The 20,488-nt window shown below is 43.6% G+C and overlaps 1 pseudogene; it reads right to left on the minus strand.

The window, feature by feature from the left end:
- Positions 1-5,201: 5,201 nt before the first annotated feature.
- On the minus strand, positions 5,202-6,500 carry LOC138487531 (zinc finger protein 182-like; annotated as a pseudogene).
- Positions 6,501-20,488: the final 13,988 nt, after the last annotated feature.

Below are 20,488 nucleotides of genomic sequence, written 5' to 3' on the forward strand. Positions count from 1 at the left end.
AGTGGTATGTGGCTCTCCTAACCCCACCCCTTCCTTCTCAATAGGATCAAAGGCCTTTAGAAATGCTGGTGTGAGGCCTGGCTCTCTGTGATGGGTGTGTCTCTGACCTTTATGCTCCCAGGCCAGCGTCCTGTGGAGTGGCTGTCCAGGAGGAAAGGGCGTTACCTACCTTTACAAAGGACCAAAGAGAAGCAATCCCCCAAGGCTAGTTGTGTAAGTGGGACATATATTCCTTCCATAGCTGAACCGGGCCCACAGGGGTGACACATGCGAAATCCATTTAATGTGGATGGGATAACTCAAGATGCTGGCCACCATACCCTAACTCAGGTATGGCTTATATTTACAGTTTTATGTGCCACCAGGATAACATCTTCTCAGTTATGTAGTTTCTGGAACAGGGGGTGCATATTTTAAACGCAGCCCCTGCGCTGCAGAGACTTGGGTGTCACTGCAGCTGTCACAAGGGCACCTGTGGCCTGTGAACCTGCTCTTTGCCACTGGTAGAGCAGGTGCTGCAAATCAGGACACTGATGCAGCAAGGCACAAGTACACTGCTTTTGACATGGAGTTTATGACAGGGGAATCTGATTAGCTGATTTCCCTTTCAGAGATGGAATTACCTGCAAAAAGCCAGGGTTTTCACATCATTGACAGATAGCAATTAATCACAAAAATGTTCCCAATCCATAATCAGGATTTGTACATAAAGTCTAGATTGAATGTCCTGCCAGTAGCAGAGTACAAAAGCCGAGGGTCTTCTGCCACCGATTCAATCTGCCCACTCTACGCTACAATACTGGAGTCCGACTTGCATTCACTCTTAAAATGTTCAAATTAATCATTACTAGGGAAGAGGTGGTTATATCCGATCTTCTTCCATTATCTGACCCGCTCTTTAACCGATACATGTCTTATGCAAAATGACATGCTACGAGGGCGTGACTTTTGCATTTTTTTACATTTTGTGTAAAGTTTGGCAGATTAGATCAAAGTCAAGAAATACTTGCCAACAGAATTTTTTTATGTATTCTAGACTCCATTCCCTTTTGAGAATTTTAAAATATATTTATTAATTTTATTGACTGAAAGATGTTCATATACAACTCAAATCACTTGATTTTTCTTTTATGTATTCTAATCTTTTTGTATAATAGTGGAAGGTTTACACATTTGATGTTTGAACCAAAACACTAATAAACAAATCATTCTTTTTAAAGAACTTAATTTTGTATTTTTGGATACAACAAACTGGAAGTCTGCCCGCATCTCTGAAGCCAGGATATCGGTCCACTGGCTCCCTGTCAGAGAAAGGATTACTTTCAAAATCCTCTCAACCACTCACAAATGTCTGTCAAACAATGCTGCATCCCACCTTGCCCAGAAAGTCATCCGTCAAACGTCCTCCAGACCTCTGAGCTCCACCCAGAAGCAGAAGCATCTAGGGGCTCGAGCATCCCAGTCATGGCAGTTAACCTCTAGAACAACCTGCACTCTGCACCATCTTACCACCTCTTCCGAAAAGAGCTCAAGTCTCATTTATTCAACTAATTGAAAACAACATGATCTAGGATACTGAACCTAACATAACTTACTAGCGTCTAGAGGCCCTCTGGGTTTGCATGCTCATACTAATGGAAAATAAAATGAGAGAAACCTTACTTTCTGACATATAAGAATCATTTCCATACAGTTAACATTTTGAACACCTCGGCTGGATGTCACATTCTTTTCACTCTCTTGTGAAGGAAAACACTCATTTTCACTCCCTCGAAATTGCATTTACGCTCAAAAGTTTAAAAAATGTGGGAGTAAAATACTCCCACCTCAAAATCTTACCTGAAGCACTGTTCAACAGCATCCGATTTTGATACGGATGGAAATGTGTTGGATTCTCCAAGAATCCATGGAAATGACTCTCACGGTACACATACATGGCTAGAGACACTACAAGGTGCAGATAATGCATGGCAACCTGGGTCCACCTACATTTGCAGGACGTGGACTAACAGACGCATGCTAGTGTGAGTGGTCTCCTGCAGAATAGTAAAAAAAACTACTCCTGGTAGACAGACCAAACCAGCTGGACCTTGGCTCATGACCTCATTAACTAGCCGTATTCTGAAATTGTGTTTAATGAGGCACGTTTGTTTATCGGGGTGTGGGGGTGGAGACTGGAGAGTTGGGGCAGTGGGGGTTAAGATACAGCTGGTGGACAAATCCAGTGAGCTCTCTGTATAATGATATGGGCAGCTCCAGCACCTGCATGAAGAAAGGCATGAGGAATGTTGTCGGGTCAGGCATTTCAATGGCACAATTTCAATATTAGGGATCGTAGCAACAAACTCCCACAGTGCCCATTCTCTGCTCTGCATGTGCAATGTTATTCTCTCTTCTCAAACCTGCACACCTATCAGTAGCCTGCAGCTTGGAATGAGTGTCAGCGATAAATGGCCCTAGAGAGCAGACTTCCTCTGAAATAGCATGCATCAAAGGATCCAGGGGAGGCGAGTCATGCTTCGCCTACTACAGTTTTGCCCCCGGGGCACTAACGTAGCCTTCACATTCACAATGGCATGTGGACCATGTCAAAGCACAACACAACAAACTAGCGCACGCTCTCCGCAAGCATTACAAGCATTCCCTGTTTACCTTTAACTGGCGCACTTTCAATAGGATAGGACTAAACCCCAACCGCAGTCCATCCCATCCCAGCTGCCAAGTGCAGTGATGGATTCAGTAAATGGCGGGCGTGCCACCTCTGAAAATGGTGGTCCTCACCCAACTAACTACACAGTGAGATTAGGGAGAGGTTTTAGCTCCCACCCATATTGCTTCCGGTCACTGGACCCCTCTCAATCAATGCACAGAATACATTTGGTTTGGGGGCTACAGACCACAACAGTAGAAGTTGACCTGTGACAGTGCCTGCTGCCCCAACATCCTATCCTTGCTGTGTGGACGAAGGCAGAGGGTGGCATATTCACACAACCGCCAAAAGATCTTTGAGGTTTGTAAACCAGGGCACCCAGGCCACGTCAAACATTCTTCCTGTGCAGAGGCCAGCCACTCATTACGACAACAATCCCTTCAAAATGGAAACCCAACAGCAGCTGGCAGGACACAAAAGCACCCCTTACACGAAGCTCTGCAAACCTGCTCACAAAGTGAGCTAAATATCAGTGTGTTTCTTCATGGGGGGGCTCTGAGGTCAGCAGAACAGCAGCATCTTGAACAGCCTTTCAGGGGTCAGCTGCCCTGCACGACCAGGTTAGGAGTCATTCTAAACCTTTCCCTTCACCACTCGGTCCTTCATAAAGATATGCCCAGATGTGTGTCCCGTGCTTGCAGTGCATACAGACCTAATCTTCGCTCCTCCTTAATGGCAACCAACAAACTGAAACATGTCTCAGGTTACTTGCAATCCCATGCAGGCTGGATGTGAGCTAGCAGTTTGATCCGATTTTACCCCTTTGAAGTGCAGCCGGACTTAATTTGCAGATGTACTCCCCACCCTCCCACTTCCTTGTAGTGGTACAGAAGGTGAAAAAGCCGGATTATTATACAATACAAAGCTGGCTACAGCAATCGCCAGAGATTATGGTTAATTCAAAGCCTTTCTATTCATCAATCTCTAGGGTTGAGCCCTACCCACTGAGGCCCTTTCCAAAAGACCAGATTCTTCCAGATTTGGGAAATAAAGGTTTGAAAGAAGCATCTTCAGACTTGGCAAACATTTTGAAAATTCATGGTTACATTTTCCTTTGCAATGAAACTGGAAAACAAGAAGGGTTCTGTAGGGCAACCTAAGCAATTCCCTGGCCTGTCACTTACCGGTGAAGGTACTAAGCAACTTGCAGGCGCACATCTCAGGTAGGAAAATCTGAAATATTACGCAACATCAGTATGTTTGTTAATTTATATTATATTGTCAAACCTGAAACATTGAACTGCTCAATTGAAACAATTCAACAAAAGCACTAAAGCCAAGCACTAGGCCTGTTGGTTTTCACCCATGTGTGGCCAGTCTGATTTAGAGCCAAGCACTAGGCCTGTTGGTTTTCACCCATGTGTGGCCAGTCTGATTTAGAGCCAAGCACTAGGCCTGTTGGTTTTCACCCATGTGTGGCCAGTCTGATTTAGAGCCAAGCACTAGGCCTGTTGGTTTTCACCCATGTGTGGCCAGTCTGATTTAGAGCCAAGCACTAGGCCTGTTGGTTTTCACCCATGTGTGGCCAGTCTGATTTAGAGCCAAGCACTAGGCATGTTGGTTTTCACCCATGTGTGGCCAGTCTGATTTAGAGCCAAGCACTAGGCCTGTTGGTTTTCACCCATGTGTGGCAAGTCTGATTTAGAGCCAAGCACTAGGCCTGTTGGTTTTCACCCATGTGTGGCCAGTCTGATTTAGAGCCAAGCACTAGGCCTGTTGGTTTTCACCCATGTGTGGCCAGTCTGATTTAGAGCCAAGCACTAGGCCTGTTGGTTTTCACCCATGTGTGGCCAGTCTGATTTAGAGCCAAGCACTAGGCCTGTTGGTTTTCACCCATGTGTGGCCAGTCTGATTTAGAGCCAGAGCCATGGTTACGTTCTTTTGGAAAGCAACAGCTCCTGGTCATTTCAGCCTTTCCTCTTCAAATTCGAATATTGAACATTTCAGGTTATTGTCATAATGTCATTGAGGGAACTGCTGGTAGTTGCTTGATCAGAAGGGCCCCACTACCTTAATTTGGTAACCTTTTCTTTGCGACTTATATGACATTTGATGAAATCTTACAATGTACTGTCCAGTATATGCATTTATGTTGAGGCACCGGTACTGGCCATGTGTTTTCCCTCCCATGGAATCAGATAAATGAATACAAAATGGCAGCATGTACAGTGACAATTGAATTTTTCTTACTGACATGGCTCGACTGCCCAATTCAGGATTTGTTTTGAATATACAGCAGAACAAAAGAGAACCGGATTCCAGCGTCATAGTATGTTTTGCATTAAGCGCTCAGGTTAGGTTTATTGCACATGGTCACGGTCCAAATGGTAGTGTGGTGCTATTGCTCGCCTGTGTGACTGCAATCACACGGAAGAAGACCGCGTTTACAGATACAGCATTTCCCACATTCCGAACAATGGGAGGGGCTCCTGCTGGGTGTCTTCTCTTATGCCGAGTTAGAGTATCTACCCGAGTAAATCTTTTCGGACATTCAGTGCACTGACTTTTCTCCCGTATGTGTTTTCTCATGCAGTGTAAGATTACCTTTCTGGCTAAATCGTTTCAGGCATACGGTGCACTGATGATGCTTTTCTCCTGTGTGTGTTCTCACATGCTTATTAAAACCACCTTTATAACGGAACTTCTTCTGACACCGACCACACTGATAAGGTGTCTCTCCAGTGTGTGTTCTCTGATGAAGGGTAAGATAAATTTTCGGACTAAAACTACTCTGACATTCAGTGCACTGATAGGACTTTTCTCCTGTATGTGTTCTCTCATGTAGGGTAAGATTACCCTTCTTGCTAAATCGTTTCATGCATATATGGCCCTGATACCTTTGCTCTCTTGTGTGTGTTCTCTCGTGCTGATTAAGGTTAGCCTTCTGACTGAATCCTTTCTCACACAGAGTGCACTGATAACGTTTCTCTCCTGTGTGCGTTCACACATGCACAGTAAGGTTACTTCTTTGCCTGAAACGTTTCTGGCATTCAGTGCAGTGATAGGATTTTTCTCCGGTGTGTGTTGTCGCATGTTGATGAAGATTAACCTTGTGACTAAATCGCTTCTGGCATACAGTGCACTGATGCCGCTTTTCTCCCCAGTGAGACCTCCCGTGCTGAACAAGATAAGCTTTTGTATTGAAGCATTTCAGACATTCTGTACACTCATAAGGTTTTTCTCCCGTATGTGTCATTTCATGCCTCAGAAGGCTGAATTTGTGGCTGAAGCTTCTCTGGCATTCAGTGCATTGATAAGGTTTTTCTCCCATGTGTGTTCGCACATGGTCAACAAGAACATGCCTATAAATGAAACCTTTCTGGCATTTAGGGCACTGATATGGCTTTTCTCCTGTGTGGATTCTCTTATGGGATTTCAGATGTGATTTACTGTTGAACCTTTTCTGACATTCAGGACACTGATATGGTTTTTCTCCCGTTTGCGTTCTATTATGCTGAAGAAGAGTGCCTTTAATACTAAAGCGTTTGGGGCATTCTGAGCACTGATAAGGTTTTTCTCCCGTGTGCGTTCGCTCATGCACAAGGACAAAGCTTTTACGAGGGAAGCATCTATGACATACGCTGCACAGATGAGGTGCTCCACCTCGGTGTGTTCGCTCATGCTGAATAAGAGCCGCTTTCTGACTGAAGCTTCTCTGGCATGTACTGCACTCATAAGTGTTTTTTACAATGGGCGTTGTGACACATTGAAGAAGACTGGTGTTTTGACTGACATATTTCTGAAATTCAGTGGAATGAGAATATTTATTTTCTGGGGTTAGTACATACATGTCTGGGGTGGCTGTGAAGTTGTACGATGGTAAGCAACACTCTAGAGTGACGCTATGTATGGACAATACTTAGTATCAATCCCCCAACCCCCAATTGTCACGGGAGGATAGCTCAGGGGCAACATGCTCGCCTTGGAAGCAAGACGACGTGGAGCAACACAGGTTCAATCCCCGGGTCCGCGCTTAGAAACCTCTGAGTATTAAGCGCGTTATAAATAACCGATCATATCAATGACTTGAAATCCCCTTTATCTATAGAGACAGCGGTTTGTTATATTCACAAAATCTTTTCAGACACCATGCAACAACAAGGCTCTTCTTTCAAGGGCCGTCAGATTGAATGTACCAGTGAGGGTTCTTCTGTGGGCGAGGCATGATGTGTCTGTACACCATTTCAGTGCATTACTGTTCAATTAAGACTGGTAGCTGTGTGCATTTAGGAATCCTTTCCTTCACCTAATTATCTCAACGCTGGGGGTATAATGATGAATAATGAAAACACACAGGTTTGAAGGCATCACTTTTTCAGCTAGTAGTCTTCTCAACTCTTCGGATTCTCTTTTTAACAAAGGCAGCTTTTTGTTTCCTGTTCAGAGCTGTGGAGAGTCTTCACTTCTGTCCATAGAAGTGTCTTTGTGGTTTTTCTTTCATGTAGATGTTATTGAATCATCATCTTGTTGTCTCCAGGCATGCTACAGTCACCTGTAAAATGAAAGTGAAACATCAACTTCCACATGTAAAATTGCACCCAGACATACCAATTATGTACATACAAGCACGATTTTGTAAAGCGATGCAGACAGCTAGGGACATTTTCTTGTTGGAGGGGAGGGAGCATGTTACAGACAGAGGGATTAAGACCAGTGAATGGTAAAGCATTAAAGCAGTAGACAAAAGGCACACATTCTTTGACACTTGTCAAGAATCTATGAAGACAATAACCCCAGTTGCATTTCTATCCCTCTTAAAAAATATTAGTAGAGAGTGACTTTGCTGCTCTCTTACTCTCGTAGATGGCGTTTCAAATTGTTTTACTCAACCTACACATGTCCAGTTGTTCCTGGTTCACAGGGTTGCAATAGGATGAAACAGAATAAGGATGGGAAAGGGGGCCTTCTGATGGACAGGTAGTGGTGAAAGGGTTGACTCACTTGACCTTATATTTAACATTACAGCTGCTTAGGGCAAGCGTTACATGATGATATGATATGGCATTTATAACGCGCCTGTACACAAGTGTTTCCAGGCGCGATGTGCGTCTCCATCAGCCAGAAAATAGCACTGATTGAATCAAGTCTGAAAGCCGCCAGGCATCCGACTAGGATGAGGATTGATTCAGGAGGAGTGCCACTGCCGCTCCTTCTCTGCAGTCCTCACTAGAACACATCAGCTGTGATTAGCAGAGCAGAGGGAACAGGCGCAGTGGATTTTAAACACTATAACCAAATGTTCATCAATGTATATCTTCCTGCTGCGCCGTACCTCCTAATACCATTAATACAAGTAGTCTGCATTGATTCCTTGCGTCAAGATTCGACAGGACGCTCTTGTGCAGCCGGTCTATTGCGTTCTCTCTGCACAGTGGAAGTGGAAAGCATATATAAAAGCACTTGTGCACTGAAAGGCTCGTTAATACGAAAATCATAATGTCGTACTAGTGGCCAACATCACGAATTCTCTAACGATCTCCGTCACGCTGTTTTATATGTTACCATTGTCCTAGTAAAGCCACTGAGTTCCAACTAAATGAATTTGCAGTTTTACAACACTGTTGAGCCACACTAAACCATATTTTGCAGGTTACAGTTGATTAGTACCCGTCAAAGAAACAAACAGATTAGTACCCGGCAAGGGACAAACAGATTAGTACCCAGCAAAGGAACAAACAGATTAGTACCCAGCAAAGGAACAAACAGATTAGTACCCAACAAAGGAACAAACAGATTGTAACAATCGGTCCAAATGGCCTTCACTGGGTCTTTAACAGCCCGACAAAGACTTACCTGCTTCCGTTCCATGTGTTGCGTCCCTCGAAGTTATTTCCCTTTCTCTGACTGTACGCCATGGAAATGGAGAAGGCTCTGTTCCATAATGATCATTTTCATTTTTTACTTAAAAAAAATATATGTCTTTCTCATGGCCACCATGGAAAAGGAGAACGGACTACGTGTTGTCCCTTCTCCATGATACATGGTGGCCATCATTTTTGTTTTTCTTGAGTTGCATAATGATATGCTTGCAATTTTCCAACTCGAGAAAAAAATGCTAACAACATCCTGGTACAACATGCCAGCGTACTAATCGCAATAGAACCCATGTGTGGGTGGGGGGCATTACCAAACCGGTAATGCCCCCCTACTCGGGTCCTAGGGCTTTATTAGTGGGGCTGCCTTCAGTCCTCCAGCTGCAACATGTTCCTTATTATGATATGCCCGAAAACGTTGCTTTAAAATGTTGAAGGTTGCTGATTTTAGATAATGTATGTCTTGATTTCAAGTTCACACTGAATCTATTCCTAAGGGTCCAAGAATTTGCTGTCCCAACATCTTGATGTTCACACACCACGACACGACGGATAGGAGTGCTAAACAGGCCTACTCTGCGGCATCACACTTTCATGGTTTCATCAACTCACCCACCGCTTCTGCTTTACTGGTTTCATGTCTTGACACTGGACATATATTCTGCTAAGGAGTTTTGTGGTTTTGTGACTTATTCCACTGGATTTAGTCCACATGTCACAGCAGAATGGCTTTGGAAGGGACCTCTGGAGCTTTCAGAGCCAAGGTTATTGATGCGTTTCTGTAGAGTCAGTCACAGCCGGCAGGCCCTGGCCACTCAAGTCATCGTCACAACTGAAAAGGATAATCTAGAGGAGACTGGAGTCAAGCACTGGGTTGTTTCTGCGTGCTCAGGTAAAGCACCTTTTTCTGAGAAGGGATTCAATGACAGCAAGAAATGAATAGAAATCTTTGTTCCTTAGAAACTTAGAAAAGGAAGGTGTATGCAATCGAGCGAATAATGGAAATGGTTGGAATGCGGGATAACCCTGCTATGAACACCTTTATTCACTTACAAAAGAAGAAAGAATCTGAAGGATCAGCTAAGGAGAAATTACATCAGACTGAAGACAAAGAAACAGATCAGTCTATCTCAAACATGGGGCATGGATGAAATGATGGGACATGCACCATGTAGACAATGTAAATGTGACCAAACGTACAGGAATAAAGAAGTGGAAATAGCCCTAACTACACCATGGCACCAAAGGTCTTTTAGCAAGTGCAATTCAGAAATACTTATGTAAGCTGTTTGGGGCCCTTCTGCTCGATTATACAAAAGCAAAACTGAATATAAAAGGACAAGCATTATGGAGCACAAAAGTTGCATCACAACTAGAACCCACCGGGCACCTCTAGTTAACCATTTCTCTGTATAACATGCATTTGATGAACTAAGATGGACTGTTCTTTATAAAATTATGAAAGGGAAAGATTTAAAATCTGACAAGTAACATCTGTTTACAAAAGAACAAGAGCTCATTTGTCTGACCAAAAGTGATGATATAGGTTCAAATGAGTGCATTGAATGGCACAAAATGAAATCAAAATGGCCGCCATGTTAAGTGCGGTCATCAAGAATGTATGATAAAGCAGACAACACAGGAATGCTGTTTTAAAGATGGAGATTTCTCTTCTACATAATGGTGACCACTTTTACTGTTTTGGTGTGTAACCATACGTACCAGCGGTATTAGGCAATCAATATGTGCACAATAGAAAAGTAGCAAGTTTCCCAGTTAACCATGGACGGGAGAGTATAACACTCTAATGGGAGAATTTGAACATAGTCTGAATAAAGGACCCAATGACACATTAACGTGACGTCATCACGCCGGTAAACACAGGGTTCATATAAAAACTGTGCCATATGTAAAGGAGTTACCTTACATTGAGAAGAATTATTACACCGTCTGAGTGCGATGTGGATCCAAGATAAACACTTGTTCAAGTGAGTACAAAGGTTATGATGGGGCTAATAATTGACTATCTGCAGTATGAAGAGATAGCTAGAAAAGGTAGCTAAACGCCATGTTGTTACAGCATAGAATTGAAACCACTGACCGCCCACTGCCCCCCAGTGATAAGAACCAAAACATCCATACATTGAATGAGACATGTGAATATAAGGAAGTACGTTTAGAAGGACGGGTTTGTTTATTCATAACTTTAGATGGTTGTGATTTATTTTTAGAGGCGTTCTTGATCTAGTGACAAATCAATTTGTTTGTGTCTTTTATTTGCAGTAAATTTCCTTCCGACAGGGTCGAGTGGCAAGATAAGTGAGTCCATTGATGGCTATTACAGATGTTGAATACGTGTAACTCTCAAAGCATCTGTCACCAATCACTAATATGGGATTATTATTTGTTTTTAAAGGTGCTCTGAGAATATGTCATGTGGAGATAAACATAAATACCTAACAACTAGATGAGGGCTGTTTTTTTTTTTAGATTGAGGCCAGGACCATGCCCCACACACACTGGAAACCTATTTACTAAAGAGATCCTGTGCCTCACTTTTACCCCTTTCTAGTGAGATAAATGCTCACAATGGCCCCTAGAGGGTGTGCAACTCCACAGTTCAAACCAAAATACAGTTCTGGACCATCGAAAATTGAAAAAATATATATATTTATTTTAATTATACCATATTTCAGTCTATTCTTTAAAAAAACATATCAACCTAAATAGGGTTGCAATGTACACCTTTTTTTAAAGATTTTGTAGAAAAATGTTGTCTAACATACATTACCAACGCAAAAACCAAGACACCAAATGTTGACACAAATCAGAAAAAGGAAAAAAGAAGAAAAGCAAGTGATAAATTAAATAATTAACTGGTAACACTAGATTCAACACTAACGACCTCCACCTAAATGTTATCACTAACACAATTCATCAACACATACACAATGGGCAAAAAAGTACATTTACATAAAATCACATTAAGAACCTACAGACGATTCTGAAAAAAGCAAACAACGCTACTAGTAAAGCTATATACGTGTAACATTTACCTGCCTAGTACTTTATCCTTATGTAAGTTCGGATTGCTCAGTAAATTTTTAATAAATACAAGCTATCAATGCTCTATTACAGCCGTGTCTTGATCACACGGTATCTTTGTCCCGACATGTTTCTTTCCCTAAATCTGTGAATCTTGTGCAGGGAAATTCTTCAGGGGTATTGCTTCAGAAAGACAAACAGTATAACATTAAACACATTTGTATAATGTCGGTTCCTTATATAGAAACTTGGTTTGGCCAGGAGTTGCAGCCCTCGAGGGTTTCCTTCTTGTTATAATTGACTATAACCTTATGGAAAAAGGGAGGGGAAAAAAAAGGAGAAATGGACACAACATTAAAGTGGGTTGTGTTGGGCTCAGAACATAGTCGAGCATACGTCTCAACCTTAGTTTATAAGTAACTCGGTGAGGCTTACCACACTGAAAACTTATACAATAGTAAGAGGTGTTAGGAGCGCTGCTTTTAAGTAGGGCGCTGATTCCCTGAAAGGGAAAAAAAGAGAAAATAACAACAGTTCAGTGTTGCATCTAGACAAGGCGGTCTTTTGCTGTAGAACAAGGTACAAGTAGCACCGAAAACCTGGAACAACGTTATCCGTTTTAAGAATACTCGTGGATTAATAATAGAGGACTTGTATAGCCATCAGAATATGGCAGGACCAAGTCTCAATAATTAATACTAATAGTCAGCGGATGAAACAAGAACCTTAGATCTCAGAAAACAGTAAGTGAAGGTGCGCACATGGGCAGTTAAAGTGTCTAGTGAGAATCCGGAAAGCCAATCTATATACTGGCTCACATACTTTGCTGATATCAAAGAATGATATACTGATAAACATAAATGCCCCACGATAAAAGCTTTAGAAGATGGAGGTGGTGAAGTGTTGAACTGAACATAGATCTACTACGCAACCCTCCTATATGTAAAAATATGTGAAGACATCTTGGAGTTGGGTGCAGCAATTATATCATTTGGTATGCATAATAGTGCTGTCTAAAGAAGCAACACAACAACTAAGGTCTATAGAACATGTTTAGGTCTCGCAAAATTGGTACATGTGAATGGATGTTTACCCCTGAGGAGGTTCCCCGATTAATTGAAGTGTAAAGGAACTAAACATGTTGGGTTAGTTTGGGTGTATTGGGAAAAAAGCATAGGAGTGGCTTTTGATATTTGGACACTCTAGGTGAAAAGACAGTTAAGTGGTGTAGAAAGTAAATGTGTCATCAATAGGGTGAAATATTGTGATTTAGGTCATTGTGATGTAGAAATGTAGGATTGTGTATCAATAGATTGTGTTACTGCATGTAATGAGTCTAGGTATGGTATATGCTTAGACTGAGTATATGACACCAGTAGACATTGTGTATAGAACTGTAATATATTGGGCTTTTTTTGCTTTTAAAAGAAGAACATTTTGAAATTGAATAAAGCATTTTTTTTAACTTTCTGCAGCAGAAGAAAGATTGACCATTGAGCATCTAGACGTTTTGGTGTATGCTATCGTTATTGGTTCAGTGCGCGACTCAAACTCAAAAAGATAGAAATTCTTTTATGTGCTGTATAATGAACCATTTTAACCCATTATTCAAACACTTATCTTGGAGGGGCTACACCCCACAGTCCCCTTTGGATGGTTTGGGTTCTCTCGCTACGCTCAGTCACTCTGACATATTGGTGGGAAGTGTTTGTGTCCCGTAAATTATAAGAATCACCAGCCAGCCGATGGTGGGTGAATGGAGGATGAATGCGTGCATGTAAGGTCGTGGCCTGGGCAAGGGGCAGTGGAACATGGTCGTTTTCTTACATGATTTAGCAGCATTTATGGGCAAAGTCAACTTGATGAATGCTATTATATGGAGGGGAGGGGAGGGGAGTTATAGCGCAAGGGGGAGGAAGACAGGACAATTTCAGTGGCATGGCATTTTTTACTTGCATAGGGGGCAAGGGCACTATGATATGTGTTCCTACATGGTAGTTGGAGGCAGTTGTGCAGCCAAACAAGGACATGTTACCTTACTGTACAACTGCCTGTTTTTCTGGCATTGAGGGCGAAGTCAACATGATGAGTATTCTTACATGGTGATGTAGGAGTTGGGCAAGCATTTGTGCAGCCAGCAAGAACAGCTGTTCTTCCTGTGGCAGGGGATGTTTACTGAATTAAGGGCAAAGCCAACAAGAAAATGTTTGTACATGGGGATACTGGCAGTTAGCATGAACATGCATTCTTATGGTATCATTACTGTGTGTAATATTACTGGCCATGCACAGAGTTGCCTGGTACATTTGGTTGCCCGGAGCCAGACACAGCACTCTTGTTTCTACGCTAGGTGAAATATATTAAAGGTGTGCTTAAAACACATATTTATATCTTTCACCCAATGCAGTGGCGTGCCCCTGCAGCAGCATGTTCATCATGTATATTGTGCATGCGTGGTGTCCAGGCCGGCACGGAGTGTGGCACAGCCTGTGTTTTCTTGCTGAGCTAGTGATGTCATGCATTTCCTATTTATATAGGAGCGAGCAGAAGCCATGGCTCTCTACCTTGGAAGTGAGGCTGTGATAATGGCTCCTGGACATCCGTCGTCGTTCATACCTAAAACAAACCATACATGATGCTAGCGCTTTGCATGTGTGTGCCTGGCCCTCAGGCCATCATCAGTAAGACAAAACACAAACAGCAGTTCGAGACCCCCTTTGTCTAAGATGACAGCTCTGAATCGTTGCATAAAATGAACAACACTAGATTATATATATGGAATACATTACTCACCGTAATCGTATTTCTGATGCTTGTATCTTAAGAGTCACATGCTCTGCATAGTCCAACATCCAGTGGTATTACAAGATTTGTTTTTGAAACTCAAAAAGGCGTGTTAGTAATACTATCTCTAGTGCGACATGTACTGTACACACGGTTAGAGAGCGATATAGATATTATAGATATATATATTACAAGGTAGCGGGTGTGTAGTTATGGTTAAGTTGCTAAACTCACAGGAAGAGCACTTTTTCGGCGGCTTATAACTTTGTTCCCCCTGGACCAATTCTCACCAAACTTTGCAAAAAAAGTATATGTCAGTCAGTCAATGGGCCTCATTCCAAGTATGGCGGTAAGGGATACCGGTCACCGTTACCGCCACATTCCGAGTTCTCTTTGCGCACTCGTCCTTAACGCGTTAGGAACGAGGGCGCAAAGGGGCTTTTAAGCCAATAACGGTGACCGTAAAGTACGGTCACCGTTATTTGCAATTTCCCCATTCCCATTGAGCCCTATGGGGGCTCATTTGGGAATGAGGAAGAGCCCTGGGGAATGGGAAATTACCGCCCTGGTCAACTCGGAATAGGGCGGTAATTTCCCATTCCACCAGGGCGGTGCCGGTACGGGTCCGACACCGACCAAGGCGCTAATAGCGCCATTGGTTAGCGCCAGACTCAGAATGAGGCCCAATATGTTTATTCGGATTCAAAATCCATCAACACATACAAAAAATGACACAAATGCAATTACAAGCGATGCACCAACATAATACAGCACATTAAGATATACTGGGGGCAATGAAAGAATGGACCAAAGGGCCCCGTCACCTTCACGGTATTGCCCATTACTGGGGTCGATCCACCAGTGAGCCAGACCGATCTATACCCAGGGGTGTAAGGTTAGCACCAGACAGGGGAGAGGACCTCATAGTTGGCTTTGTATGGCACTCAGAGCCTAGGTGAAAGTGCGGGCTAATTATAATCCCACTCCTTGGCAGCCATCCAGCTCCCCTTCCCTTCGCCAGGACCCCTTTTGCCACTCTCCAGTCCCAGAAGGCCAATTCCACAATGTCACAAGTCAGTTTTCCCAAGCTTGGCCCTCTGCAACAACCCGCAATGGTTTCCCTGGACAAAAAAACACATCCTCTTACGGACATTAACCAGTATAGACTTTTATTTAAAAGGCCATCCCTTGATTCCTGCATATCCCTTGCCAGTTTGGGTATCCCGTGAAGATACACCATGGCACATCTTGCCAGCCCTTGAGCCTGGGCTGGGATGGGCCCCTTCTGCACCGTGGACTGAAAGCTCTCTTCTACCCTGAGACTTGACTTGTGGCAAAGTCCGGCGGAGGGGTAGGCGTTGTTAGGTTTAGGCACCCTATTAGGCTCATTGATCTTGGCACTCTTACACAGGAGTTCCCATGTTCAGGCTCAGACGTGCAATTTTAGGGGCTGTGGGTGGTCGCTGGTTTCAGGGAGGCCTATTCCAAAGGATGGACCAGAGGAAAGTCAATTGGCCTCTTACACATAGTTGGAATGCTAGAGGGTTCCCCCCCGCTCCCTCATCCGAGATTCTATGAGGGCTGAGAGCATATTTCTAATTACTGCTAACTCAGCCAACACTTGGTTACACTTGCAGTTGCATCCCCTAGATATATGATCACTTCCAAGACATCTTCGCTACTCCTCAAGTGTTGGTGGGTCTCTGTTTTTGTCATTCGGGGGGGGGTGGGATTACTAGGTGGAATCACCCACCCCAAATGCAGAAACAGCATGCAAGGCGTCCGAGGTGGGGGCTTTAACTTTGGCTGATGCACCCTGTTGTCGCTGCCGCTTGACAGATAGCAGCTTCTGCTCAGGCTTGAGCCGGGTATCTTGGCAGGCAAGCTCGGGATAGGATGAAGGCAGGGTGGGTAGTAAAATTGGAAGGGGGGCCCTTGGAGGGCCTTGGCACTTTAGGGACTTTAGAAATGACATGGCAGGCTGCCCTGGACCGTTACCAGGATGTCCAGCCCAGCCAACGGTAGCTTCTCTCCCAAGCCACACAGTCACATTAGCAGTCACTCGCAGACACTCTCCTTGACCGCCTGGTCGGAACTTGCCTCCAACCTCAGGTGCCGATCACCTGCGGCGCCAAACACTGCGCCCTTCCCCTGCCGCGGGCTTCAACGCTGCGGGCCGTGGTGGAGTTTTTGATGTCCAGGTGGGGGCACGGCCCAGCAGCAGGAAACTGCTAGGAGGTATCCAGGGAGGCCCCCAAACACCACCCCGCTGTGGGCTTCACCCGTATATTGCCGGCTCTGAATTTTTTCGGCAAGTTGGGTGAGGTGTTGTGCAGGGGGTGGGGTGGATGGTATAGGGGTGGTCCCAAAAAAAATGATTTCCCCATAGAGTGATGGGGAAAAACTACAGGCCGAACGGCTTGACATATTTTGTCTTAATCCCAGTGGATAGTACACCATCTAAAGAGAGCTGGACACGAATAGAGGTGTCTGAGTGCAATGCATATATAATTTCAGACAGTGAAGATGGACATTGATCTCTGACTAGTTTTTCAAATAATAACACCCTTGATATGGAGTCGAATGCGGAATGTAAATCTACAAATGCGAAAAACGCTGTCTGTTTCGTGGCATAACACTGGGCTTTGATAGCATTTAAACAGAACAAATTAATATGCGTTCCCATGCCTGAGACGAAGCCTGTTTGGCATGGGTCCCATAGTCCATGAGTTGAAGTCTCACAGCACAAGTTTGGTAAAAATCTTGCCTGGAGCATCTAATAAGGCGATGGGCCTATAATTTTGCGGCATGGAGCGATCTCCCTTTTTGAAGATCGGGATGATAATTGAGGTTTTCCATGATGCCAACAACTGGCCCGATTTCACTATTAATTGAAAGATGTGATGTAATATGATCGCCCACTTCTGGACGTGTGATTTTAATGTCAAATTAGTAATGCCATCCGGCCCAGCCGCTCTGGAGGTGCTGGTTTGTTGGATCACCACTTCAATACTTGTTGGTGAGAACTCCAGAGACCAGCCGGCTGCAATGGGTGTGGCTGATTGTGATTTGACAAAATGAGGGTCCGCATATAATTCATCAAAGTATTCGACCCATTTGTCTTCCGGGACAGCCATTAGTTGAGCATCAGCTTGTGAGGGACCAGCATGATTATTCAATAGCAACCACATCTGGGCTGAGTTTTTATTTGCTATTGCGCTAGCCATGTGCTCGCTATCATGTTGGTACATAATAGATTTCCTCGATTTGACCCAATTTTTATACATGTATTTTGCATGCTTCAGATCTTTCTGACATGTTTCCGTGCCTGCAGCTATAATAGATTTTCTTTCTTTGCGATAGGCCGTACGTGCAATTTGAATATCTTGGTCAAAAATATGCCAATGCTTCATCCGAGCTTTGGAAGGCCCACAGAAGGTGTTAATGAATGGTTCTAGTAACTCTGTGTAATGTAACAGGAAAGCCGCTCTAGCATTGTTAACCACAGAGGTTCTATAAGCCGCCACCTTCACATCATTCCATTTCAAGCGAGACTTGGCGATATTAGTGGTCACCGACTGGACTGAGCAGGTCCTTTTATCCGGATTGCAATCAGCTGTTACATTTAAAGATAACAATTTATGGTCACCATTTGATGATTCCAGAACCCTCAGGCTCAAAACCTGTTGGAATAGAAGAGAGTCTACATAGATATAGTCAATCGTACTGGAACTGATGTTTCTAAACCATGTGGTTTTAGCAGGCATGTCGTCCTTTACAGCACCATTAACCATCACAAATTGTCTTTCTTTCATAAATGCCATCCATTTATGTACTTCTTTTGTATAACGATTTGGGGCCCAACATTCTAGGTTTGGATCTCCTAGAATGATTGTATAAGTTATATTATTTGTGATGTTAATTAGGTGCAGTATTCTACTTAAAGCTCTGTAAAAAGCTTCCTATGACATTGCCATCAGGTTCCGATAAAGATTGACTAACGCTTTGTTCCATGATCCAATTTTGATTTTGAGTAACTGCAAATAGGAACTTTCTGCATCCCACTCAGTGATCGACAGACCCATCTTCAAATTCACTGCAACCAACAAACCTGAAGCCCGCCTGTTGATAATGCAGGAAGGAGGATTACATCAAAGCCATCCCAGATCGGGGGCGAGGTCAGCCAAGTTTCTTGAAGTGCAATGATATGGAAGGCCATGGAGACGTGTTTAAGGGAAAAATGTAATAGAGAAGGCCTCTAGAATTCCAACTAGCAGGTTTTAAGGTAAATGATATAGGGTGTATTCGTGATTAATTTTGACCCTCAGTTAGAGGCCAACTCTCATGCTCAACACTGCTAAGAGATCTATGATAGATATTAAGTTTCGCCATCGCACTTTGATTTTTGTTGGCTATTTGCTCAGGTTCTTCCGCCAATCAAAATCCCATATTAAAAAGACGATTTTTTTCTTTCCAGATCAAGTTAGCAACCACTCCTGAGTGTATCCACAATCTAATGACAGAGTTGTTACATTCTGAAATAAATTCAATTTGAGCAATGTCCTTAGAGGACACATCTTGGAGATTTCTTATGTCACTAAAGATTTGATTTGATTTGATTTGATTGATTTATAGAGCGCTTTACACCAAGGCGCTGTACAGTGGAACAACATCATACATAACAACATCAACAATGTAACTGATGAAGCAAAATTACATCATGAATCATTCGATAAAACAATGAAAAGAGCAATTAACTGAAGGGGAGGGGGAATAGGGAGTGGGATTAGGTGGGTGGTGGAGAGTTGGAAGAGGGAATTGAAGGGAGAGAGAGGAGGATAGGAGAGGCGAGAGAGAAAATCAAGGGGAAGAAAGAGGGGGAGGGGAAGCAGAGAGGGTAGAGGGGGAGGTTTCAAGGAGGAGAATGGAGAAGGAGGGATTTAAGGGAAGTGCGGAAAGAGGGGAAGGTTGTGGAGGAGCGGATTGTGAGAGGGAGTGCGTTCCAGTGTAGGGGTGCAAGGAGTTGGAAGGAGCGGAAACGGGAGGAAGCACAGGGGGATGGAGGCACAGTGAGAAGGAAGTGGTCAGCAGAGCGAAGGGAACGGGAGAGGGAGTAGAAGGAGAGAAGGGAGGAGAGATAAGGAGGAGCAAGACCATGGAGGGATTTAAAGACAAGGCAGAGAAAGTAAAATTTTAGCTGTGAGTGAAATGGTAGCCAGCCAAGGTAAGAGAGCGAAGTAGAGATGGAGTCACGGGAGGTGAGGAGACAAAGGTTGCGAACAGCAGAGTGGTAGATGGATTTAAGATGTTCAACACACTCTTTCGATTCAACACATACAATGGGAAGTCTCCTTCTCTGCATTTCATAATGAAGGAGTGTAAATTCCCACTTTTTTCAGATGGTAATACCACGCCAGACAGAAGGTTATAAGTCTGGGATGGTTGCATATGAGGCGTCCTCACAGTGTGCAAGTTTTCAACTGAGGGTGCCATTCCATTCATTGGGGGTAATGACCGTATGATCACACCTTTTTCCATTTGTGTTGTGTGGTTAGTGCACTCCACTTGAGAAGGAGTTATCACATTCACAGCTGTACGTTCTGAGAGATACATATCTATCATATGTTTGATTAAAGCGGTCATAGCCTGTGTTTGTACATCATTTGCGTTTGTTTGCAATATACTCTGGCCTCCTCGTTGCGATATTAGATGCCGCAGCAGTTGGTCATTTTAATGCATGATCTTTTGCCAGGGGCGAGTGTGGAGGGGGACAAATAAGTGGAACAATTTTCTTCACTGGGGTAGAGGCCATATTTGATGGGCCAAGTATGTTCTCCGTAGAGATGTGTGCTTCAATACCAACAGTGGCAAGGTGAGAGGAGGCACTTGGAATGAGCGAAGGGGGAATAGAGCCGCCAATTGCTTTGAAAAATGCATTCAAGGTGTTTTTTGGCCTTTGAATGTTAGGCATATTTTTCGTTATTTTTTTAGCAATGGCCCTTGGTCCTGTTAATTTTGTGCGAGTGATGTTTTTCTTCACATGGGAAATTTTAGTATGTTGGTTCAGCCGAACAGGTATCACATTAGCCACAAGCTCATTTCCCTCATTGGCCAGATCAGCCTCATCCACTGACAA

This window comes from Ambystoma mexicanum, chromosome 9, assembly GCF_040938575.1.
Source record: "Ambystoma mexicanum isolate Mex_15411 chromosome 9, UKY_AmexF1_1, whole genome shotgun sequence".
Lineage (NCBI taxonomy): Eukaryota > Metazoa > Chordata > Amphibia > Caudata > Ambystomatidae > Ambystoma > Ambystoma mexicanum.